This window comes from Pezoporus flaviventris, unplaced genomic scaffold (genome assembly GCF_033815535.1).
Source record: "Pezoporus flaviventris isolate CSIRO_AGI_PZ_B2104156 unplaced genomic scaffold, CSIRO_AGI_Pfla_v1 ptg000021l, whole genome shotgun sequence".
NCBI classification, from domain to species: domain Eukaryota; kingdom Metazoa; phylum Chordata; class Aves; order Psittaciformes; family Psittacidae; genus Pezoporus; species Pezoporus flaviventris.
The window spans coordinates 4,337,887-4,365,149 of record NW_026892569.1 but is presented as its reverse complement, the minus strand read 5'-3'; the positions used below and the strand labels follow the sequence as shown (position 1 = coordinate 4,365,149).

The 27,263-nt window shown below is 44.7% G+C and overlaps 1 protein-coding gene across 20 annotated transcripts in view; it reads right to left on the bottom strand.

The window, feature by feature from the left end:
• Nucleotides 1-27,263, bottom strand: part of FOXP1 (forkhead box P1) — a 387,372-nt gene that overhangs the window by 77,294 nt on the left and 282,815 nt on the right. The window contains exon 1 of one of the 20 annotated variants that reach the window (XM_061455745.1): nt 9,474-9,607. The exons of the other annotated variants lie outside the window; for them this stretch is intronic. The gene's annotated coding sequence lies outside the window, so the exon portion shown is untranslated. Of the gene's footprint in view, nt 1-9,473; nt 9,608-27,263 lie in introns of those variants that run through there. 20 annotated transcript variants of the gene reach the window in all.

Sequence of the window (27,263 nt, the reverse complement as noted above, 5' to 3'; positions counted from 1 at the left end):
CTGATCAGGAGATAAAGGAGTTCAAAAAAATATCTTCCAGTGTAGTAGTAAGCAAGAGAGAAATGCGGTATTAATTTTATGTAACATAATGTCTTAATATGCAGTTTATCTTGACTTTTTCACATGATTTGTCCTGTCATTTGCATAGCAAGCTCTCATTCCTAATTTCACAGTCATTATGCACTGATGTCCTGATTTCTCAGCATCACTAATTTTGATGAACTAAAAATGGTTCCTGAAGGTCAGACGCATGTACACTGCACATCTCCCCATGTTGCTGTGTACACGTTGTGTGCCAGGGCCAGCCACTGCCTTGGAAACACTGGTCTGAGGAAAGCCTAGCAGAGGCTCGCATGCCTTCGACATCCCATTAACGCAAACACGGTGAGGTACTCTGTGCATTCCCCATGGCACGGTGTGTTCTCACATAGCTAATGTGGTTCGGGCTGCTGTTAACACAGCAAATGGAGATTTAATTATGGGTCAAATGCCAGTACCACTGAAGCCAAGTTTCCTGTGGGCAGTACCACTTGCCCATGCCTATGGGAAAGCCAGTGGCTGCTGCGCCGTGCCACCCCTCGCCATGTAGGACCAGCTCTGAGGACACTGAGTCACCAGGATGGGTAATCCCATTAATTCAGAGTATATTAATCCATAGTCTTTTCAAAAACTTTCCTGGGAGTACAGAATTATTTAATTCAATGGTGCCGTCACTATCTTTGGCCCGAAGCATGACTCACCTTCATTATTCTCATCCCCAGAGAAGTTTACTTTACCCTCGGGTTTGTACTACCTTTCATTGAAGTTGGGCCGAGCAAACAGAAGAGGAAGCATGTTTAAGTATGTTTTCTGTGCCCTTCTTGGAAAACAGACAACACAAATACTCTTCAGTCAGATTTATGACGACAAGCAGGGATACAGACAGGAATAGGGTGGGGTGCTGTAAACCCTACACATCGGTGATTAATACGAAGGGCCGCATTCTGCCGTCAGCTATGCAGAGGCAACTCCCATTCACTTCCACGGCTTTTTTGCACGCTTATCTTGGGATAAATCTAAGGATTTGGCCCTGCTTTTGAAAACTGGCCATGTACTTTCCGGTGAAGGATCTCTCAGCTGCGCACTCTTTGCTACAACAGAAGCACTTAACCAGCAAGAAAAAAATATACCTCTATCTATTTTAATATATATGGCACACCCAGGAGTGCAAGTTTGCACTGATCCGTGCGTTTCACCATCTGAAACCACATTTTCACACCACATCTGCACCTCCAAAGAAGGCCTTGCCTTCCATTTATAAACACGGCTAACAGCCACATTTAGTCGAAGTTTATGCTTCAGCTTATCACAAAAACAACTTAGAGAAACCTTTTAGAAACAAATTCAAATAAACCAGAAAGTACCATGTTAGAAATGACACACCCCTCCAGAACAAGTGCAGGCACACGTGTGGCTGAAGGACTTTAAATAGTTAAGAATGATGGCCTATATATCCACTCTCTTAACTCCCAACGTCCAACTTTTTCATGTAGCTAGTCCCTGGTAATACCAGGAATCAAAGGGCATGCAGCACCAGCAATAGGCTATTATAGCCCACACTTTATTACCCATTACTACCGAGGTCATTAGCGGTAAGAGTGATTGTACCGGTCTTAACCTATTGATCATTGTAACTACTATCATTTAATCCGGTGTTGAATGTCTGGAAAGCTGCTAAAGGCACACAAGAGAGAGTGCTTTAGCGATGAGAAATATAGCCAAAGCTTGGAAATTACACTTTGATTCATAAAATCTAGCCAGTGGTTTAAATCAATAGTATTTAAAACAGTCATGTAAGTTCTTAACTACAGCTCTCTAATATTTATGGGTCCCTTTCTGAGTGTATTCAGTCAAAACTAAACTTTATTTCAGATACTGTGCAATATACTTTATATTACGTTAGATTAAAAAAATATTTATTTCTGATATTTTGTCTGATAGTAAATGAAACCTAAACTGAGGGCTATAAATTAATTTTAGATTTCTATCTCTCAGATGCCAACTTAAATGTGTTGCCAAAAAAAATTACAAACCAACTTTAAAAATGGCTTAACTGTTTAAGTACATGAAAATGAGTGTGTTTTATGAGTTAACAATGAATCACAGAAGGCAGTTTATGAAGAACTAAAATAATTTTGTCTTACTGCCTTCAGGGAGTTGAAGTTCAAATTAAACTACTGGCAGATATATTTAAAGAATGCTAAGTTAGCATGCCGAGCAGAAATCAATCTTTTCTTGAAGTTGTTTATTTCCATTTTCCACATGAAACACGACTGTTGTTATTGATATGATTAATGAACTACTTTTGGTATTGTTGACTGATAACAATAGGGTGTGGTAGATACCCAGCTGCATGTAAACCTGGCAGCAAAGGTAAAAATACAGCTGCAATTTGGCTTTCGGAGCCGTGCTAGTATAGACCTGCTGACATGCTAATACCATCAACGGCAAAAAATGTCTTTAATACTCACAATTGTTTTCAGACACTGCTCCTCCCAGGGCTTTGCCTGCTGCTCCTCTGCATCCCCCACTGCCCTCCCGCTCCCCACAGCCTCCTCTGCTACCCCGATTCCAAACTCCATAAACATGCTGTGTTTTGGCGACACCGACCAAGGAAAAACGCCCCAAACTTAGGCCAAGTTCACCTTTAACTTCACAACAGAGCTACAGCAGGGATGCATTTGTCACTCCTGCGTACAGCCCAGACAAGGGTCACGGGGATGAAAATGATTTAGTCCCATTTAATCATCTCCATTCCCCCATTTTCAGTGATATTAATATAATTAAATACTGACTAAATTATTTCAAGTAGTTTAATCTTGTATGAAGTGAAAAAAAAAAGAAAGTAAAAGAATGCCATTTTCACACAATGTGCCTTCGATGTTGGATACGGCTGTGGTCCTGTTAACTGTTAGCAGGCATGCATGGAAGATGGGGAGGATTTCCTTAATTCATAAAGGATAACTCTGGCAGAAAATCCTTTCCTCCCGCGATGTATGTTCCAACTTGATTTCAGTTAAGACCTCATACCAGGCACCTTGGTTTTCCAAACAGCAATTCTTCGGTTAAAGATTTTGTGATAAAAGTTAAACAGAGCAAAACAAAGCTGAACACAGAAAGAGTGAGTCGCTGAGGAACGGTTAAAAAAACTGGGCTACAAACAGAAATAGATATGGGTAGGCAAAACCAAACAATTAACTTGAGCTGTCTTATTAGAAAGCTATTATGTGCAATACATCTAAAATGTAAAACAAAAGTCTCAGCCGAAAGAATGCAAACCAGCTTTGCTCATGCCACAGAAGATAAACCACTGATACCCTGGCAAGCAGAGAAGCACGATGCCACAAGCCAGAGCAGAGCCCAGCAAAATCAGAAGTGCTGAAGGCAGGACCCGCTTCCACCCCGAGACTAAAACATTTCCGACACAGGATTTCATCCTCCAAAACAACAACAAAAAAATGCCGCCCTTAGAATTATTCACATAGAAACTGCGATGCTGCTTCAGGACGCAAAATGGAATCTCACTTTGAGACTTAGTTCTTTTGCCATAATACACTACAACACATTAAGACAGGTGATGTTTATTATATTAATGTAAAATCAGTTAAGTAGTCTGTCATTAGCATAACTGTTCTTTCCGTAACAATACAGCTCCCTGTGAAAGGGGGGGGGAACCCTCTTTAAAATTAAATTAGCATTTTATTATTACAATTTTGTTTATTATATTTTATCAGGAGGGAAGATCTCCCTGTGACCCACGGAAGGCAGCACGATGGGCCATGCTGACATTTCCCAGCATGTCAGGATGCCTGCTGTCTTCTGTATTCTCTTCTAGCTGAGGAAAAACGGGAATATTTTCATATTTGTTTACAGAATGAAACATCTGATCTTATCTACCACTTCTCATGCATACCAGGTTTCTCACTAAGTGCCAGGATAATTGTTTCTGCTATAATAAATACCCATTTAATTTGCATAAAAATATAAAGTTTACATAAATTAAATCCTTTTTACATCTAACATTTGTCAAACAGAGACTAAACCGGAACACACACAACCAAATACTCATTTAATAGGCTGAATAAGATTTCAGCCTCGAGATTACCAGCATCATTTTTCACCTTTAAAAAAAGTTATCATTTTGGTTTCCCGCTCCAGCATTAAGTGAAAAATTATAACCTGCTGTACATGGCTCTGAACAGGGAGATATTTTATCATGATTCAGTTAGGAAAAAAATAAAGATTAAAAAAAATAAAAATAAATCAGTATTTTTTTTCCAGAGTTTAGGAAAGGAAATGTCAGCTCAACATATTCTGCCAAAATAGCCTCAAATAAACCAAAAGCAATCCTGCTTAGAAACGTCCAAAATATCCCTAAAGCCCTTGAAAACCCCTTGAAACCCTCTCTCCCAAGCACCCTTAATATACTGAGAATGATCACCATGTAAGACTCCTTACATTTGTGTATTAATTCATACATACATTAAGGAGAGCTTAATTAAATAATAAAAGACCGTGATTGAACCGGCAACATTTAATATGCTGGAATTTCATGTGAGCAAAAAGGAAGCGTTACACAGAGGGGCTTTTTTTATCTTTCCCCATGGCACATTTTTAAGAAGAACTGCAACTCCTGACAGGGATTTCTAGGGAATGGTGAGCCCTCTCTCTGCTCTCTGATTATTTTCTCCTGCAAGAGTGGAACCCGGAGCTGCCTCCTCTTCAAACCTAGGGCATTTAAGGAGATATTTATTGTCTTGGCCAGCTGAAAAAAACAGCTATTGAAAAATACCCACCTGGTTAAACCATGCTGTTTATCTGCCATACAAAACAGAGCTCTACTTAAAACACTTTGCCACTCTGGTTGCAAGTGTAGCCTTTATAACAGCTGTAAACTTTATTTGCTCAAAATGTGCAGGTTTTCACACCTATGGCAGACACCTACAGCTGAACATCACAGCTAAGCACAACGGTGCAAATTAGATTCTAATGAGAAAACATCAGTTGCTTCTTTGACAATCTTGCCATTCACTGATTTAGTTCTAATGAAGACACACTCCAACCAGCAAGCTCGTCGTGTTAAAGGTCAAAGCACGTTCAAAAAAATGCCTCACAAAATCAAGGCAAATGGGAAACCCGTAAAGAAACCTTCTCATAAAGTGGTGTGGCAATTAGAGTAATTGTGCAAAAAGCTGTCTTCGGTAAAAAGTAAAAGAAATTAAGCTGCCACTACTGTAACAGGTTAGATGAAAATCAAAATTTAATGTATTCTCCCTTGTGTCATCTTGTTTTGTCAAGACATCAAATAGAATTGGAAAGTACAAAATAACAAGCCCTTGAGAAATCACAGAAGCCGACCTTTTTGATGTTGTTGGTTTACCTTGTTCTCAGTTATTTGAACAATGATGTTTCAGATTTAAGGGCAAGATAAAGCTTAAAAATTAAAACCCGTTGTCAGTTTGGGGAGGAGGGGGTGTTGTCCCTCCCGAATAACAGAGCATCTTACCTAATCAATGAAGGCAAATCCGTCCGAAACTAGTGCACAGAACAATTAGCAATTCCACTTATTTGTTCAATATTCAGTCTGGGTTTTCTAACATTCATTCAAGTTCAGTACAAAGTACAGATCCTCCTGCTAACAGAGGAAACTGTGCTGGAAAGGTTAAAAAGAAAAAAAATAAGATAAAAAAAAAAAAGGCTATTTGCCAGTGCTGCTTTTCTCCCCAGTCTCTGCACGGCCTCTTTAGCTCTGCAGATGAGTACACGATGCATTCCACCACCACCCCCCCCCTTTCCTTATAACTGGAAAGCAAAGCTAGGCAAGTAAGCACCTTATAAAAACAAAAGAGTACAGGACATTTTAACTGAACTACAGCAAAGTAGTTTCCAGTAACACAGCTCTGCTTTCAATAAAACAAACAAACTGCTTAAAACCAGCCAAGCCTTTCCCCAAACAATAACAAATTTAGCTTACGGTGTCAGGACTTTCCCACAATCTAGTTTTGCAGGTGTTGATAAAACTACCCCTTGCTACCACTTTTCCCTAGCAGAGAGGGGAGAAAACAACATCAGTAAGTCATCTTGCTACCAGGAAACCTTTGCATAAAGTAAATCCTAGTGCTGCGTCCTTCCAGCTCAGTTCTCTCTCCAGCAGCTCTAAAATGACTATGAAATACAGAGCAAGAAAAGCACAAGAGCTCTGCAACTCCTTCAACTTTTGAATACAAAAATCCTTCTCCCCTTACCTTCCTTCAGCTGCCCAGGGCACGCAATCACAAACACAGAAACCAAAGCATGTTACACTGAAATAGGAATTTGTTTAGCTGCACTGTTCTAAACCCAATGTGATTCTCAAGCACCATCAGTGCTTGAGCATCGCTAGGCTAAAATGGTACGTAAGAAATCACTCTTGACTGCTCTACATCATTTTCAACACCTAAAAATCCCCTTTCACCTTCCCCACACAACTGTTGCAACCCTTTTCTTCCTTGCACACAACTAAAAGCACCCCAACAGGCACAGACGTCAAAGCCCACTGTCCATTAGTGCAATAATCCATCTGTGACCCATTACAACCCCGGGGCGATATGACTCTGCCATGGTGTCTGATAACTATTTACACCCCAGCATAAATGTCAGTGTGGGGCTACGAGTTACACTTGTAGAACGTGTAGAGGGCTCATCCAGCTGTGGAAGAACGCGAGGCACCAACACTTCCCCATGAGCAGCGAGATGCTCAGAAAGACAGCGCTGGGATTTCATTTCTTCCCTGTCAATCCCATGATATTTATGACTTTAGTTCAGCTGACTGACTGGTCAGAGCACGTCTCAAAGCTTTTCTTTTTCTTTAAGCAAAACCAGCGCTGCTCAGAAAAGGGAGGCCACAATGGCACAGCACAGCAAAGTGTATGTTAAACAAGACCAAGAGAAAAAAAAACAACTGTAGCAAACAAAAAAATATTTCAAAGCAGCCCTTCCTATCATAAGCTTTCTGATGATTTATGGTTTACCAACTCAGCAAGGTTACGCAACACTGCATGCCTTTAGATGCATTATTTGAGTCAGTTGAGATTTAATTAAGATCACAGCCTCCAAAATCCCTGTCAAATGAAAATTCACACAAGACAATACACTATATATCCTCATGCAGATAGTCGCCATTCCACGCTCTGGAATAACATAAGTTAATCCTCGTTTCTATGGTGGCAGACAAAAGTTCACTAATTTTGTTTTCTTTTGACACTTGTGTTGTTTTCTGTTTTATGTCATGAGATCATTCCCTTCTGAGAAGGGGAGGGGAGCTGATACAGGGGGAGAGGAGGGAGAGCAATATGTCTGAATATGGCAGCAGATGTATTTTGACATTCGCACAGCTCTGCCGTGATGTCATCAAGTTTTCATATCATTAACCCCTGCCAGTAAGAGCATCATTTCATGACATCTGTCCATTGGGAAGAGGAGGAAGGAGTCAGGGACAAAACAAGGAAAGTGCCTCGATCTCGCTCTCACACTAAAACCAAAATCAAACGCAATTAAGACTACAGAATAGCATTCACATCTTCTGTACCAGCAACTGCCTCTTCCCAATTCATTATCTGCCCCAGCTGCCTCCTCACCTCGGAGGTGCTCTGAAACCGCACACCCAGCTCATCACAGATGCCTTCTCCTCCTGGTGCAGGAAACCCCCTCACTCTACAGTCCAATTCCTCTCCCCGCTAAACGTTAAATAAAACAGTACTTCTTACAGGGAAATTACTAGAACTTTACCTCATTCCAATGTATTTCTATTTGCATTATCTTAATATCTGCTTGCTTATCTCACGGTTTAAAACTGACAGGTGCTAGCAGTCTTTTGTTTGACAGGCCACTACACAAGTAACTGTCTTGCCTGAAAGGGCTAATGCACTACTAATGAACAATAAATCAACTTTGATTATAAAGTGTCAGGCCAATCAGTTTGCAGTTCAGCTCTATCACAGTCCAGGCCAAGGCAGCTACTCTGACAAGGCAGGATTTGGATTTCATCTCTACTGCCTTATCAATGGGACTTTTTGGAAGCAGATGATCATGGAAAGCCCTCTGACAGCAGATTTTCCGCTGGCTGTGAGGAGAGTGCCTGCTTTTAGTGACTTCCTAGGCTGCTACTGCAATAAATACACAATCAACAAAAGCCATTTCTTAACCAGGCAGAAGGACGCTCTAATGACATGCTCACATATAAACACGTATTTTAGCCGTGACTTTTAACAGAGCTGGGAGCAAACAAAATTGCTTTTTAACTGGATGTAAAGGTGTGTAACATGCCTGAAAGCTCTGCACAGTAAACACACTTCTGAGGGGGCCAGTCCAGCAAATATTAATTTAGCAAGAGGAGTGCCTACTGCTTCAGGGCAAGAGGGAAAGCGACTCCTCTCCTGTCGCTGCTATTGCACATGCCCAAGTCAGTCCAGGATCAGGCCCGGGAGCATCAGGCATGAAAAGCAGCTCTGCTCCACACATAAAAGATTTTAACATTTCAGTTTATTTATAAAAAGGCAAATGAGCCTGCATAAGTCACTTTTTATTAGAAATAAACTTTAGGGATTTACCGCAGTTACCAGTTCAACACTCGTTGCTAAAGTAAGCCCAACCATTTCGTTTTCATAAACAGATCTTGGTCACCCCGAATGATTCACATTTCCTGCCACCAAACTTGTTTTTATTTGAAAATCTGAAATGGCAGCGCTCCAAAGGCCAGCATATGCACCTAGGGGACCGTGTCCTGCGACCGAGTGGCTTCTCCCCACCGCCAGCACCAGGGAGACGGGAAACCCTCCGCGTTTTGTAAAACAAGCTGGCTTAGAAGGAGTTAATTCCAAAGAGGAAGAGTGTATATGCACTTTGCTCTAAACTTACCACCCACTTCCTAAGGGTTCCCTCCTCCCCACCACCCTCGAAAAATCATCTCATTTGCCCTGAAATACTGGCTCGCAGGGTTGACACTTAACTCGGTTACGTTTAGATCCCGTTACATTTATTTCACCGGGGTTCATAACACTAGTCAATGTCAAAACCAAAGCTCACTCACTTAATTTCCCCCGGTAAATTGAGTGGCGAATCCATTCAGCAACCCCGGTTCCTGACATTTAAGCCTGACAAAGTGTTTTACCGGCTCTGTGCACTTTCCCTCCTCCCTCGCTCCTCTTCCAAACTACACCGCTCAAGTAGGAGCTGCCGGGGCAGCGCCGCGCACCCCAACTGTCAGAACAAAAGACGGGCAGCGCACGGAACAAACCCAACCACTTCTCCAAGCCCTCCGCAAGTTGCGAGGCGCGCACGCCGCACCCCCTCCTCCGGCAGCAGCGGGCTGGAGCATCGCTGTGGCTTTCCCAACCTCCCCGCTCCAGGAGCGGGCCTCCCCCCACCTTTACCCCGTTCCCGCGTAAGGCACCCACCTGGGCGGCGGCGGGCGGCGTGCGGCGCGCCGGGCCATGGAGCGGGCTGGCGGGGCGGTGCGGAGCCGAGCGGTGCGGAGCCTCCGCGGGCGCGGGCGGAGTGCCGGTGCGCGCTGCTCGCGGGCTGCCGCGCCGCGCCGCCACCCGCGCGGCCCCGCCCTGCGCCGCCGCGCACACCCCGCCCCGGAACGGGGCGCCCCGCGGGTCCGGCCCCCCCCCCCCCTTACAGCCCACACCCTTACCCCCCCCCCCCCGCGGCGGCACCGAGCGGCCTCTGAGCGACCCGGCCCGCGCCGCGCCGAGAGAGCGATCAAACCCCGTCCGTCCCCCCAGTAACTGTGCTCGGCGGGGGGAAAGTGCGGCTGCAGCCGCCTCAGGCGCGGTGTGTGGGTGCGAGCGCCCCGCAGCTCTAAGGGAGAAGCTCTCCCTCCTGCCGCTAGAACTTTCCCTTCTCCCCTGGAAAGTGGCTCTTGGTCCCCTCCTGCCTTCCCGACAGCTCGGGATTTCAGTGCCAGGGAACAGAAGTAATGATAAAAAAGCAACACGATGCCTCTAACAGGAGATAGTGTCGAACTGGACTCCGAGCCCGGCCGGCGGTGGACGCCGGCCCCTTGGTCCCCGCAAGGAGCCGGCCCCATGACAGCCCTCAGCTGCACCCCGTGTTCCAGGCCGGACCCTCAGCGCCCTGCTCCCTGAGGCGGACGAGCCGTCCCGTTCCGTTGGAGCAAGGCCCCTCCGTAACGGGGGATCAGCGGTGTTGTGTCACTCGCACACGGACGACAGCAAGGAAAACACTTTCCCTGGGCCCCCACACTTCATCGCAGAGTCTCCTGACAGCCTCTCACCAGGCACTGTGCGGTTCCCGTAACCCATCTGCCCCAAACGCTACTATCCACTTCGTAGTGGATGCTTGCTAAAATCTCTCCTGCTATTTCAATTTCGTTTTCACCTACTTTCTGAAGGCAAAACTAACGCGGATAGTTACTTTAAGCGCGAGTAAGTGTAAGACAGAAGCCGCCCTGACAGGGTTCCCAGGCAGCGCCTGCTCCGCTCGCAGGAGTCAGGGCTGTCAGACAATGGCCCCATTAGTTATGCCGCTGAAGAACCTCACAAGAAGCAAAGACAAAGGACCCAATTTACTGACAACTTGTGATCTGATGTTAAATGGGAAGCGATACGGATTGCCTTCCACCCTAAAGTGTTTTTGTGTGAGATAACAAATTTATTAATGGGATTTTTTTCAGGTCACAAAAATGTGACCCCACCCTCTTATGAATATTTAATAAGGGACTAAGGGCATCTTTTGCAAGACCCTAAATCTGCCAGAAACAGCCTACATGAATCAGAGAGCGCCTGCCTCTTAAAGGGGCACACACGCACTGAGCGGGTCAGCACACGCGGGGCACGGGAGCAGCCGGTGTGAGTAAGTACTGTGCGTACGCAGCGTCAAGCAAAGAAACACGCACACACCGCAACACGCCGGACGCCCAGCAGTAGCATAAACGGGTAACGCATGCCGTGAGGCAGTAATAATTATCGCCTGTGCTTAAGAGAATCCTTCCTGTCCTGGACTTCAAAGTTACCTCGAGGAACTCGGGTTGCTTTGGGGAATATATTACAGAATACACAGACTTAAACTTTTCAGCAGTTTCTCTCGCGGACCACCTCCTCCTCCTCCCCGCTGCATTTCCTAAGAGCATCACTGGCAGGATCCCCAGCCGCTCTGACGGCGATGGGAAATGGCTCTGTGCATTCAACACTCACTAACTTTGCAGCTGAAACAAGGTACGGGTTGTGTGCCTGGGCAGTCTCTGCAGACCACTCATAGGATGCTCCACAGACCCCAGTTTGGAAATCTTCTGCTCTGTCTTAACTTTCTCAGCACAAACTTCTCACCCACACACGACCCTCAATCCTATTAAGTCACATCTTCAATTCTTATTTCCCAACAGCCATATCCAGGTACATGCAGCTCAACTGAAGAGCAGTGCCCTCTTTCTGCCCTTAACAGCAGCTGATCACACACCTCTGGACCTAGCTCTGGCTTACTATATTTGCTAAAAAAGAGGGCTCTATGAAGCCTAACGCTTTGTTCAAAGCATTTCTCTTATTTCCAGGGACAGAGAAAAAGTGGAATGTGGCAATGCAAGCACAAGGCTGCGAGCTAGATGCAAAGCTAGAGCATAGTCCTGGCTCTGGCACTGACAATTCTCCCCAGCCTTGGGCAAGTCACCTAGAAATTCCTTTTTTGTGTGTGTCTATCACATTGAGGATGCATCTCTCTCCAAGAGCTCAGTTTGTGACATCTGGACCCTGGCTCTGGAATTGCCTGCATGCTCACCATTTCAAAGGCAGTCAATAGCCTCAACATTTCTACCTCCTTATCTGCAAAACGGGGACAATACTACTCATTTCAGGATCTCTTATAGGCCCATATTTGCGAAACACTTCGAAAATGAAAGGTGCTGTCTAAGCACTGAGCGCTGGCCATGGAACCTGCAAGCTGTATTTTTAAAGCATTTTATGCCCTTTCATATAAAAGCTTCATACCTGCAAGCTCAGCCAGCATCTGCTGTGGGCTAAAAACCTCAAGTCTACTCCCTCAGTAACAGAGATGGTAGCACTTGTTAAGTAAGGTCATCATAAAATATAAGGCATTTCTAAGCCAGCAAAATATTTTAACAGACCAAGAAGAACCATAAACTCCCACTTTAATTCCATTCAATTACAGAGAGTCATCACCGACCGAGACAATCAGACAGGGATGTTCAAAACAGAACACATAAAGTAATAAATTCAAAATAACTGGCAATGAGCATGGCAGACTAGGTGGCTATTTGGCACCTAAAGATCTGATCCATATTAAGTGGTGGTATCAATACCTCAGTGAGAGAAAATAAGCACTAGATCCTAGGCTCTAAGGTTCAAGCAAGAGGAACAGATTATGAGCTACAATGAAGAGAAATACAAGGGAATTAACGTTTGGGTTTTTTTTATGCCATTATTTTACATGTACACTTTCTTCAAAGGCTTCTGCAGGTACTCATCCATGCAGAGGCCATGGTCTTGCCTATAGAAAAGCCTCATCTGCCTGCAGGGCAGGGCAAAAAGACAGATCAGACAAGATACCCACATGGCACAACCTCCACTCACCAGAGTTAACCTGCCCCAGACCAGGAAGTTACACGTCTAGTCCCAGTATGGGCCTATTTCAACCCAACTCAATTCATCTGTTCCTGTCCTCGGGATGTTTCCCTGGGCAGGCAAATAGGTCCCACTTCGCTCTCTGGTAGTGCATGGTGAGCCAAATCCTGTGCCCTGCTTCCTGAGTACCAATCTGGGAGTAATTCTGGTGAATTACCAGCACAGAGGAGCCCACTCCCCCCCCAACTGGAGCCAACACCACAGCAGAGGCAAGTGCCAAATTACACTGCTCAGTACTGTTTAGAGCTGTGGGCCTGTTTAAAAGCAAGCTGCAGTTTGCATTTCTGAGGGAAAAAGCTGCCTCCGATCCTATTCCCACTCCTGGATCCCCAGGCCCATTTCTGTGGGGTTAAATCACATTTTCCTGTTTTGAGAATGCTTCAGTTTCCCTTGTTGCTGTTTGAAAGACCTATGAAAACAAATGGAGAAAACAACTGACTAAACAGGAAACAGTGAAACTTATTACCCACAAAGTGCTGAGAAAAAGGACAAAGTAAACATTTTTTTGGGGGGTCATTTTTAATACTCTCAGCTAATGCCCCTCATGGTAAAATATCTTCAGGCAGAAAAGTGACTTTTAGGCTGTTGATGCCTAACAAAACAGAACACCAAAGCAATTAACATTTCAGTAATGCTTATGTCCCTGTTGTTCTTCTTTTTCTGATGTGAAACTGTCATTTTCCTTATTGCCCCTGCAAATTCTGCATGAAGAAGGCTCTTTAAATCCCCCCAGTGTTGTACAATGGTTTAAATTTCACTTCATGGCATGCTTTAAATTACCATTCACATCTTCATTTAATGCATCATTTTATAATGCCAGTGTTACTAGTTAATTTATATATACACAGCAGGATGTGTCAACATTCAGGTGAGTTATGAATATGATTGTGCAGGAGTTATGGAAGACATTTCAGCAAAATTATGGTTCCCTCTAAACATAAAAATATTAATAATGAATCAAACATCCCAGGTAAACAACAAATTTCATGTAATTGCACCCCCCCATGCTTCCAGATAAATAAATAAAAATGGCAACATTTTGGCTCTACATTCATATTTGATTGATCTTAATAAATTGCCATCTCCTTTCCTAATAAACTGTAATCTCTTGTTTCCGCCACAAAGTAAAATTTATTAGCACACTCTTCTACCAGCAGGTCTGCATCACTCATAGCACAGTGTGCAAATTGTTCCAAGTATGCCTGGGCATTATTCATAATTTATTTTTCTGCCCCAAAGTACACAGTATATTGAAAGGTAATCACCACTAACTGTTCTCAGTTACTTTCCTTAATTATGTGAGATAGCATTTGTGTCACATACAGTAGAGGAAATGCTGCAGTTTCCATTAAAACTCCATTTTTTTTTGCCATGCACTGAAACACAACATTTACACACAGAAAAACCTTCTTAGGGGTGGAAAGCCTGGAGGTGGTATCTGGTAGGAGATGGCAACACCTCCACTTGAAAAGAACAAACCCTGTCTACCAAAATAACCCACTGGGCATGACAACAGCGATGGCTCCGAGAGGAAAAGTAGGTGTTTTGTCATGATGTTAAAGTTGCCATGGTAAGAAAAAAAAACCCACAGAATGAAACATCAACAAAACAAATGTCAATCAAACACATTTTTGCCTGTTAAGGATTAACCAGCCACCCCGACAGACTATCTCCTGCTGCCTGGGCTGTGCAGGCACTGGGGTGCTGTGGGCTGGTGCAGCCCCAGTGCTCCCAGCTTTGCATTTTGAGGTGCATCACCCTGGCCTGGGGCTGGTGTGGGGAGAGCTGGTGGGAGATCCCGGGTTAGACGCACTGCCCTCTCCTGGTAATGTGCTTCTATCATCGGGAGACTAATGCTTCTCACTGCAAAGAATCCCCTTCGGAAAAAACATGCCTACTTCCACAACAACTTACATACCTACACCCCTACATACACACGGATTTCACCACAGATTTAAATGAAAATAAACTGGATTAAATATGAGCCTCTTTGTGTAAAAAAAAACATTTCGCAGGCAGCCCAAGAGCGCTAAACTATATATTCTGGCTCATCTGAGAGAATAACCTGCATCACCCCTGGGCATCTCGCCGTCTTTTACTTACTCTGTTGGGAACACATGTCGGTGTATTTTCAATAAAACACCTTCTTAGCAGTAATGGGCCACTGTTCTCATTTCAATGGTCCCCAAGGTTCCATGATCCAGTATATTTAGCTGGCGCACGGTTCCAAGTTTCCCTCCAACATTCAAAAGCTATTTTTAAGTTTTCTAAAGGCAGCAGCCATGGGAAGAGCTTTTGCTCATCTCTTCCTTAAATATGAAAACAGTCAACTTTGTACATGCAACAAAACAACTCAAATTGTTTCCTAAAGAGGTGTTTAGGCAACAGCCCTCATAGTGAGAAAGGGGCGCACAGAAATGCTGCTCACGCTGCACGGGGAAAGAGTTTGAAAGCAGCTCTGGGACCTCTGCTTCTGCTAGGAGTGGGTGGCAACACAGCCCCAGCAATCAAATGCACCTCTGAAATGCCAAAAAGCAGCAGAATGGTGCAATTTGCAGAGCTGCTCAAGCCAAGAAGGCTTAGTGCTGGCGCGAAGATGCAGAGGAGCCCTCTGAGATGATCTCTGGTTGCCATACTGGACTCGCAAGGTACGCTTCCTGCAAGCATGAACTACCACGAGGAGCTATTAAAGCTTACCATCCCAAGTTCCCCGCTACATGGATAAGAAGCTGTTTTGGAAGCAGGCCATGGTGAGGGATGCCTCCTGGCAACACCACCCTGCACACAGGGACCTTCTCTTCCTCCTTCCTGCTGTCTCTGGGTCAGAAGCATCTCCTCACGCTGGCAGGCCAGGGATACAGAAAGAAGAAGCAGCAGGCAGCACACTGCAGGGCAGGAGGAGACCCAGCTTTGGCACAGCCACCCCCGGCCTTTGGCCATGTCAGTCATTTTGATGGTGCACATCTGGTTTCACACGGGCGAGAAACAGCCAGCCGCACAGGCTAAGCAAACACCCCAGCTATAGGACTTTGCTCTTGGATCCCTTGGGGTCATCCAACCGGCTCAGAGTCCTTTGTGTGGCACTAAGCAGGGCTCAGTGTGTGCTTTGGGGTTTTCCTTTGTACTTCCACTCGGGCCCTTCACAGCACAACGCCACAGTCCATCACTTCTTCCCAGATAAACAGGGCCCGATCTGAACTCAAGGACAGGGTCTTCCCCTCCTGCTTCCCTTCCCTGGGCAAAGGGGGCTCCTGTCAGTAAGCAAGGGTTATGACCTACAGATGTTTCCTACCCAAATCCAGCTGCCCCTTATCCCAACCCTTTTTACCCCCCTGAGGCACAAGAAAAAAAGATGATGCTGAGCAGTAGCAGTTCTCCATGCTAGGAGCGGATGTAGTGGGGCAGCCAGGACCCACTCCTTCACATGGCAAAGGGTGAACAAGCAAATAAAGGATTTTTTCTGGGGTCCCTTAAAACAAATTTGCCTTCCTATAGCAAGAGAAATTCCTCAGATGTGCCTGAAGACTTGGGGCAGTGCTGCTTGGGCTGGAAAAGCAAGAGCTCACTGCAAAGTGTAACAACAGAGGACTACTACAAAAATCCATCTCTGCAAGTGAAACATGTATTTAATCGCTGGAAGGAGATGACAATTCTCTGCCGTTAAATGCAGCCACTTCTGGGGTGGATGGTGGCAGCAACTTCGGCATACAGAGCTCTGGAGGAATTCAGGACACCTGAGGCACCAAATCCTTCACTCGAATGAAATTGCAGGGTGATTAAGCAGAGAGAATGTAACTATCCAAACTGTAATTTGGCCAGCACAATGGATCTAACACCCCTATTCTTGGGAGGAAAAAAAAAATCAGTACTGTATTTGAAGTTCAAAATCTAATTAACTATTTGAGAAAAAGAATTCTGTTTTTAAAAGAAAATTCCTAACAATATAAAGAGAATTAGTGCCAAAGTTTTTGAAGAACCGCATAAAATGGTATGGAAAACGTATGATATTGTAATAATAGGAATGACTGGATTTGCTCAAATGTTCCTTATACCTTATAATACAAGAATAAAATACAGTGTAAATCCTTCTATCTACATAAGTTCCCTGTACAGAAAAATCTCTCCTTTAATAGGTTTACACCTTTAACATGTATTAGTTTGGAAAAGTCCTAGGGTATAATTACACATCTTGGCTTGGCACATTAATAGCTGTTCCCTTCATTTACTGATTTCTTTTACTGGTCAATTTGCTGTTTTACTACAGTGCTCTTACAGCTCAGCTTCCCAGCGGCACCGTCCGCCAGCAGACCCTGTGCTAGGAAGGGCAGTGGCTCTGACCTGGCCATGGGCTGTGTGCTGCCATAAGGATGAGGGTTTTGATACCCTGCTCTCAGCCATCTGCACGTCGGTGCTCGTCCGGGATGTGGCGTTTGCCAGCAAACCACAGGTCACAGGGAGAAGGAAACAGAGCTGCCCTCTCTTGCCTCCACAATCCATGCAGAAATACACCCTTTGGGCCCAGGAGAAAACCTGTCAAGCAGGGCTTCTTGCCGGTCATGTCTCCCTCCAGGTTGCTGCGGACCATGTGTGTGCCCCCCTCTGCTGCCTTGCATCTCTCCATCCTTCCCTTGCTCCAGGCGTTCCCTGTTGTCCCAAATTCTGCTCTCTGTTTCCCTGGAACTCCATCCCCATCATTCTTCCTTGTCTCTGTGGCTCGAGAGACCTGGAGAGATGCTCATCTGGGACAGGATGCTTATCTAGCTCCACTGCATGCCTGGAGAAGTACCATTTCCCCATCACAGAGGAGGGACACTCCTATGCTGCCAGTCTCTGCAAGGTTCACTTTACATCTCTCCACCCAAGGAAAAGCTGGCATTTGCTCAGCCCCTGTCCAGCTTTTACAGGTTTTTCAACAACTTAAGAGGGTTTTTTTCTTGTGTTAGAGCAGAGCCATTCCTTTAATGGCTTCTCGGCACTGCCATTATAAACCAGAACTTTTCAGGTGTTTATTACTCAGCTTTTAAAACTGGCTCTATGCTGAAATTCGGCAAAGGAAATGTCAGCCCAGAAGAAAAATTTATTTTTTGCCAATTTTATACTCTAAAAAAATGACCCCATTTTGGCCTCCATAAAAATGCAGCTTTTGCCGCCTCTGTGACAGTGGTAACAAGTCAATATTGTAATATTGCCAGCGGAGCTGCAGTGATTTAATGCCTAAAATTGCTTTGAAGGTGAAGAGTGCTATTGAGCTGCTAATTATTAACTATTATTACTGATCCTGCTATACAACAAAGATGCAAATAGAAAACAAAGGAAATATGAAATGCCACTGGAAAAATGAGGCAGAACTGAAATGAGGGTCCAGCGCTAAGCACGGAGGAGGTGGAAAACCAGTCAAGAGCACAGGCAGGGTGGGACCCACCAGCACATGCAAGAACAAAATGAACCAATATGGAAATACTACTTTTCATATTCAAGGATGGCATTTAAAATACAAATAAAATACAAATGAGCTTGCTCCATGCCAAAGCTAGCAATGATGTAGGATCAAAATCAGCTCTAAACCAAAGCTGAACTGAGGTCAACAGGGACCTCATATTGCTCGGCCAGAGCCAAAAGAAACTTTGCCATTTATTTCAACACGCAGAAGGCAGAGCCTTGCAGGTGCTGAGGACAGGTGACCTTGCCTCAGTGACACAGCAGACATACATTAACATAGAAACGGGCTGGGAATTTCAAAGGGCTCCAAAGATGTAAGCGCCCCCCAAATCCTTGGGATCCTTTCAAATCCCATCTGCACTTGGGTGTCCGCATCCACATCTCACACAGCCCAACATCTGACCTAGGCTGATCCAACTTGGCAGAACAGAAGGGGAAATAAGCTGCCTCCACTCTAAACCTCCCAAGCCACCCTGCTCTATTACCTTCCTAAGGGACTTCAGAAATGTTTCTGCTTCATAGCAGAAATGGAACAGAGTGAGTATTTCTTCTGTGGGTGAAACAGTGAGGACCAGGAGGCAAGTGAGGACCAGGGCACGCTTCCATTTGGAAAGTACAGTACCAAAGCAGCCGAGGGAAGTCATCAGGGCTGCCTTCAAACACAGCAAAAATTAAAAAAACAATTTATCTTCCCGGAAACTTTCTGCTTGTCTAAGTGGCAGCTATTTAAATACAATTAACAAGCAAATGATTTTAAAATTACAATACATTTAGTAAGGCAGCATCACAAACAATTTGCATCTCATTAGTGTTTGAAGCGGCAGAATCAGCCTCCCAAATGGGCTGCACGTTGAGTGGGAAACCCAGACACAGGCAATAGCTTCTGCTGATCCTCTGACACCAGACGTGCTGGAGGAGGGCAGAGCAAAGGGGTTGGTGGTGCAGCCAAGCCCCCGGCTGGGCCAGCCCCATGGGGAGCTCTCAGCACAGCTCCCAGCACAAGGAAGGATGCCATGAGCCAAAGCCTTACTAGAAATGGGTGTAAAATGCCCATTTTAACATAAGGAAAGGAATAAAAAGAAGAAGAGGAAGGAGAGGAAGAAAGGAAGGAAGGGAAGGAAAGGGGTGAGTGGGTGTGTGTTTGCATTAGGGATGGGCACTTTCTAACATGCATTCGTGAACAAAGAGTTTAAAGAGATTTCAAGCTATTTACTCAGCTATATATGTCATTAAAAGTTTATAGATTACACAGCCACAACCCTTCCGAGATTGCTGCTGGGTTTGGACACACATTAATTCCCAGGAGCCTCCTGCAGAACAACCCCATACTGACTCGTGCAGCAGGAAAAGCCTCAAACAAGTAAGAGTTTTAAAAGCTTCCAACTCACTTTCAACTGTGATTTACTGTGGTGGCTCCATTTAACCCGGAGGATGCAGGAGCACTTCCCAGATCACACATCATTTCCCCACGTGCCTTTGGCTTCCTTTAGAAAGCCACACCGCCACACCAAGACCTGCTGCCTGCATCATATCCTAGGATGCAGGCTTTGCTAGTCACAGCTTTATCAGGGTACCCATATGGGTAAGGACTGTTGGTTTTTAACATCAGTGTAGCTCTTGCCGTACAAGACCCTTCTTCTGTAGTCCATGGAGGGGAGGGATCTGGCAGGAAGCTGGTGGGAAGCTGTTGCTGGTGGAAAGGAAGGAATACACACAGTAGCTCTACCGGTGGTGCATTAACAAATTCCTACATGAATGCAGCTAAACAGCCTTAATTTCAATTATAGAAGGCTTGAAGATGAGGACATCCATGAGAGAGAATGTCCCTGAATAAATCACTTTTCACAATCAGCCTCAAGTGCTGGCATCGCCTGCTAACAACAGTGACTTACACACCAACCACCCCTGTAATCCAAAAGCTTGTTCCAAAGTACTTTATGAACTGAAAAGGCACAAACAACACTTCCTCTAAAGTTCAGCACAAGTTCTAATACAAGCTTTTACCTTCTGTGCCTAAAGCTCCACAGGCTCTGGAGCTGCACGTGACAGTTGTTTAATGCTGCGCAGCACAGTTATATACAACACTGGCAGGAGAGAGCGAGAAAATAGTTTACAATTGAATCTGCAGAGGAAATCTGGGTAAGTTGAATTATCCTTTTGGAAGCTGGCCAAGGGCTGGGACTACTCAAAACCAAAGAGAAGCTGTAAGAAGCGACCAGTTTTGCTTGTCCCTTGAAAGGCAGCACCTCTGAGCTGCCCTGTGGGCTCTCACTTGGTGCTCTTTGGCTGGTCCCACCAGGGAGGCTTTCCTGGGATCCCCACATCCCATCCTTATGCTGTGGGATCTGTGAGTGATGATGGGGGGCAGGAGGCACCTGTGTGCCTCTGCAAGGCAGGGGTGAAGCTTTAGATTGGGAAGCCCAGTTAAAAAGATGGAAAAAGCCCCAATAATAAGTAAAAAAACACTGGTAGAAGCAAATCAATCATCGTCTTGCCAAGCTCTGGGTGCAGCATGCCACGAGAACCCTGGAGCCCTCTGGGTGATTCCCAGGTCTCTCCATCCCTGGTGCCAACATGTGTCACCCCAAAGCTTTGCCCAAAGATGCCACCGACTATTGACACAGGCCTTGTGCACTTCTTTTTCAGACCTCTGGTTCTGTAGTTTGTCAAAACAGGATACTATTTAAATTTAAAATGGCACGATTTAAACGAAGACAAAATAGTTATTGCTGTTTTAGCAACCAGACTCCTCGAGTACATGCCGGTTCTGTTTTCCAAAGCCTGTTGTCCACGTTCCCCAGCACGCTATCTCTGCTAACCTGGATGCGAAGACAAGTGCCTAAGCAAAACAACGATCACTTTCTATGAATTACTGAACATGTGTAATTCATTTATCTGTAATACTGTGCTAAACTCAGCTCCAATTAAACAAACGAAAACACCTGCTTAGCACACATAGATCTTTCCATACCTCAGGGGAAGACAACATCAGTGTGCTCTGTAGTACAATCTGGCTCAGAAGCCTACGCTAACAATGCAAAGCTGGGATTTATTTTTTGTTTTTAAATGCACATAGTCAAGGAGATTAAAAAAAAACCTTGCAGACAGTGAGATTTTGGGGGAGTATTTGTTTTTAATATTTCTACCTTTAGCACATGCAGTTCTATAACATTTAACTGCTCATTGGGCTTCTCACGGGCACTTGGACTCAAGGGCATGCATCACTCTGGAGGAAGAGGTGGGATAATGAAAACATCAAACCACATGCAACTGCCCCCAGACCTCAGGATACTGTAAAACTGCCAAAGAGGCCTCGTGTCAACAAAACTATTGAGTCAGTGAGAAGACGCTCCCTTCTCTCGTTCTGCTTATGGACCATGGGCATCTCCCCCAGCACTGTGGGACCCCATCGCAAGTAACACACAAGCTGGGGTCACCCCAACACATAGACCCTGGGGATGAGACCACTGGAGGCACCCTGCATGACCGAGCAGCAGCAAACAAGACACAGCCTCACCTCACACAGGTTTGGAACCAGCTGGGGATGTCCCTTTGGGGGTGCCTTAGAAATGGGGATGCTGCAGATGCCCCTGCCTGGGGCTTGTTTTGAGCCCTGGGTGCTTTGCTCGGTGCAGCAGCTGCTGTCAAGAGAGCCTGCAGCCTGCCAGATCCCCTCCACTTAACTCATTTCCTATTCTTTACTCAACTGCCTGCAGACAATAAGCTGTCAATCAGATCCCCACAAGAACATTCACAATTACCTTCCTTCTCCCGCACCTCAGCATGGCCCCGTACGAATAGCTCCATCCTAAACTGTTCACACATGAGCCATTTGCAACTCTTCTAGTGCCGTAACTGCCCTGACTTGAGAAGCGTGTTAGGAAATTGAATTTCCTCGTGTTTTCAAATAAAAGTACTCTGGTGGCAAAGCACAGAAGCACAAGAATGGGCCTCCTACAGGTGTGAGGCAAAAGCAACCAGGGATGGAAAAACTGCCCCAGTAATTATTCTAGCATCCTGTGCAAGGGTAAGGCTGTTTGCTGCCTTTTTTTCTTTCAGTTTGCTTTTTCTTCAACAAAATCAAAGTTTCAAACTGAAAAGTGTTTTTTCTATTTCTGTGCTGTTTTTCTTTCCCTTTCCTTCTCTTATTTTTTTAGGACAGGGTGGTCCCCTCTGCTCCCTCCTGCAGAATTAGCAACAAAGCTCCACCACAACTTTGCAGCTGGCCCTGCTGCTCTGATGTGTCCACTGCCCGCTCTCTCTGAAGAGAAACGGGTTTGTTTTTCTTCTGGGTAGATGCAGCTGAGTGAAGGACTCAAAATGAGCACTCTTTCCAAGCAACAAGCCCAAGTGAAAAAATAACACTGATGGAAGTCATAAACATACCTCCCCTTGTAGTGCCAGCTGCCGACGAGAGGATTTAAAAACCTTAACTCTGTTCTGCATTATATTAATGTTTCTATTCCAGATAGAAATCCCCAATACCTTGGGGGTGCCTTCCAAACACTGGGAGACTGCCCAGGATGTGTCCATTCCTAATGGCACCAGAATTGTTGCCATCAATAAATTAGGGTGAAATCAGTGAAGTCATTCACCATACTGTGACTTTACTGATTTTCTGCTCAGCTGTCTGCTCAAGGGTTAGTGCGGTTCATGGTAAGGAGATACTCACTCTGCTATGAATTGATCTGGACAGCATCTCTGATGGCTGTCAAACAGAAGGGTAACCAGTGCCATCACGGCTTTTTCGCCCTCCTATTTTTAATTCTCATGCAGGAAATTTCTACAACCTTTTCTGATGAAAAATAACCTATTTGATATTTCCCCTCTCCTTTAAAATGTTTATCCTGCTCTGAATCTGCAAGGTGTAATACCATCAAGGAAGGTCAAGTTTCACAGACGCTCAGGGCTCTGCTGCGTGCTCCCCCCACTTTGAACAGACGAACAATAGTCCCTCAAGTGTTGCTGCTGGTGGCACAGCAGCAATTCACGATGGAGGGTTGGAAATCTGAAATTAAAATAAACTGCTTAAAACCTGCAGACAGAGAGAGAGATGCAGGAGACCGAGTAAAATGGGACAGGCTCTTAACCCTATCAACAAAGTGCTCATTGTTCCAGTTTAAGACAAGTAACACAGCAATAAATATTGAGCAAAGGAAGTTAACCTGTATCCACAGCCTTTGAATAAACACAGAAGTTGAAAGTAAAATCAATGCCAGGCCTTTGGCTCTTGCCAACTTGTGCTTTACTCCTTCTCGCTTGGCCTTGTTTTTACTTTTGGGGATTTTCTTTGCCTCCTCTCCCGTTACTCATACTTCCCTGTAAAAACCCCTTATCACACAGCAAACCGACAAACAAGGAACTGCCAGCACACAATTAAGAGATGCAAACAACAGCTTGGTGGCATTCTGCAAATCCACCGGGGTGTAGATAACTGGGAAGGAAAGGGCCAGGTAAGATATCCCCACCTCCTTCTCGCACCCCCTTCCCCACAGGGGACTGGACACAGCCCTGCATACCTCTAACCATCAAATCCAACTGAATGTTTGCTGTCTAGGATTGCACAGGCAGCATGTGGCATCTCTGGAAGATACAGGCATATTCATCTTACTACAGAAGTCTGAGCATTCAGCTCTTGATTTGAGTATGGATAAATGCCTCAGTTAGTTCTCATTTTTCCTAAAGTGGTTTATCCACTCTTGTGCCAGCACCTCAGTCAGTAATACAGGTTTTCACAGCGAGTATTAATTCTGACTTCACTTTTAAATCACATTTTCTTCATTTGAGCATTATTATATTTCACAGAACAAGGCCTGAGCATCATGCAAAAGGCATTCTGGTCCTTGGTTGTGAATACAGTTGTGTAGGCAGAGGAATATTTGTTTTCCAAGTAATTTGTGCACATTCACAAAATTGCAGCTGTCTGTAGTTCTCCTGAAATATCTACTCTGATGTTTACAAGCCATAAAATATAATCTGTCTTTTGCAGGGTTCCAATTGTTACATTTAGAAATATATATATATATGCGTATCTTTTTTTTTTACACTCCCATTACATACTGGCTACGAAGCCTGTACAACACCAGCACTATCTTGAGGAGCTACTGCTCTGAGACAACAGTGGACAAACCTTTCTGAGAGCCAGAAGGACCTCTCTAATACACTTTGTGGATCACAGAATCACAGAGTGATTTGGTTTTGAAAAGACCTTAAAGCTCATCCAGTTCCAACCCCCCTGCCATGGGCAGGGATACGTTCCACTACAGCAGGTTGCTCCAAGCCCCGTCCCAACCTGGTCCTGAGCACTGCCATGGATGGGGCATTGCTTACCAATTAGGACCTCACTCTTATTCCAGCATAACCATCCTATGAAGAAGACCACACGAAACAAAGGCATGGGTTACAACTCAGCTTAGGGAGATAGCCTGCTGCCCTGGCCCAAGCAGAGCTCATGCTGGGATGGACATGCAAGGTTCATCAATTAACATGACAGTGACAACGGTGACCCATCATTCAGCAGACAGGTCTCTTTACACATTTATTCTTGCAAGCAAGCCCAACAACATTAAAACTACTAAATTTGCAATGTGGCCATGAACCAACAGGCTAGGCTGGTGGTAGCTGGCATCTCCCAACAGGTTTGTTCTGGGTGTTTCTGAGATACTAAGAGTCAGCCAAAGCATTTCTACTTGTTGCTGGGGTCTTTCTCCAATGACAGACGGGATTTTTTTTCCCCAGGGTTACTGATATTTGCCTTTTGCTCCATCTACAGCTAAAAAATCGGTTTCTTAACAAAAGTTGTCCAAATGAACAAAACACCATTCCCTGTGACAACGAAGTCCTTGGGATAGACATTTCCCACAGTAAATGCGGAAATGTGCACTGCACCTGCACAACACAAAGTGACCCCACTCAAACCCTGGAACAGAAATTGTGAGCAACTCATCAGCCCAAGGTCTTGATGGGCCACAAAGTGCACAAACCCAAACACCTGACCAAGAAATCACAGTGGAATGCTGCTGGGCAAACCAGGACTGATCACCCTGGTATGCCTGAAGTGACTTGGTGAAAAACTGATTGGAAAGAAAAATAAGAGGTAGGAAGCTATACCCAGCTCAGTGGGATCCCTTAACTCCAGCAGACTCCCTGGATAGCTGTCACTTAAACCCAGGGCAAATCTGTCCCAAGCTGTTCAACCCCATGCTGCAACCCATCCAAGAGGCCCATGTGGTTGCACAGATGTGTCGTAAAAGGCTCAATGTTGAGATATGCCACACAGGTTAATAACTGAAAACACAGCAACGTATTATTTGAATCTCTGCTGCTTAAAAAATGCCTAAGTGACACAACTGGCAAGAAAGTGCTGAGCTTTGATAGTCACATGTAAGGCTTTAAAGACCCTCAGCCCACGTGCTCCACCACATTATGTACTTGATGCTTGCTGGCATGAGCTATGGAGCTGCAACATGACTCCCATGATAAAACATGATGGAGGACAATCTTCTGAGGGCCAGATGGTATAAAGCTATGGCACTGGTGACCTTGGCAGCTCCGGCAGAGGCACCGCTGCCGCCTTACACCGCGCTCTGACACCCATCACTACCTGAGCTTCAACCATCATCTTCCCACCTCGCTTCCAAATGCATCTCAAAACTTTTTCAGCTAGACAAGCTAAACCCAGGATGTAGATTTTCCAATTAGTCTCTGTTTAAACATCTGTTGGTAGACTGCATTTAACATTAGTTATTTGAGCAAAGCGCAATTTGATTAGGCTGTCTGAAACGGAGCCAAAGTCTGCAAAATAATAGCTCAATTAAATTTTGTTTTGCTTTCATTTGTCTTATACTTTCCTGAGTGTGATACAGTTGCATATAATCAAGTAAACTAATTCCTTTCAAAATGAGATATTTCGGTGCCTTTTCCATCTCCTCTCAAAGTTTATTTAATAATCTATTCCATCTTCTCCATGCTTCATCGAACTTCATCCTGACACATAGTACATTTCTTTCTTGTGCCTTCAGTCTACTTTCATTTTCTATGCTTTCGAAGAAATGAGATTATGTGCCATTAATGTTACACCTTAAATAGATCAGTAACTTATAAATGCAGATTACACTTATCAGGAAAATAAAAACATTTCAGCAATGCAGCAGCCTCTTCTTTGCACACACCACAAAATATTTTGCCAACCAGACGACACAGCTGTAAAACTGTCAAGCTCAAAAGCCACATCCAAGCGGCATTTCCAATTGTCTCCCTGGGTTTAGTTTCTACTTATTCTGTTATGTTGCACTTGTTGCCCTGAAACTTCAATATTAGCTCTAGAGATTCAAGCACATGAGGCAAACAGCTGCTCTCCTCCACTCAAGCAAGCTAGATCAAACTGCCTTCTCCCTTTTCCCCCTGCTTTTCATTTTTTACTTTCTTTTTAACCAAATATCTGCAATTCAAGTATTTCTGACAAAGTTTATGGTTTTAGGGCAAAATTCTGCTCTGTGATCATCACTGCAGCTTCTCCAAGTGCACATTCGGTCAGTGCATGAGGCTCACCAGAGCTTCCCTATGCTGACTACAGAAACTTTGCCTTGAGGATATAAAAATGAGAAAGTCACAGTAACTTAGCTGCTATGTAGATGTGTGTATGATTTAAATTTAAACATTAAACATTTAAACATTAACTTCTTTCACACTTCTGTTAAGAAAGGAAGAAGCATGCATTCTTTGAGAGAAGAGATTGCTTTTATCGGAGGAGATTTTCAATACGCAGTACTTTAGTGGGGTTTTTTTTCTTTCTAACATACTTGTGGCGAAGTGTGAACACAAAGGGACAAGCTGAAATAGGTATCTGGCAGCTCTTCCCCAGCGCGTGCTGCTGAAAGCCACAAGTACTAATGCAGTTGTTGAAAATCTGTGATTTTGATGCAGAAAGGCGAGGGACTCCTTCCTCCTGCACTGGTCCAGCTCTGCCCTGCCCTGCCACAGGCTGTACTTCAAAATACTCCTGCAACAAAGCAGCCTTCAGCATTATAGGCGGCTCAAGTCCATGGAAGTTCAAAATGGGATATGTCCTATTTAAAATGTAGAGAGCTACTAAATATGACAACCATCTGATGTATGAAAATTATTCACAACCAAAAACAGACAGTC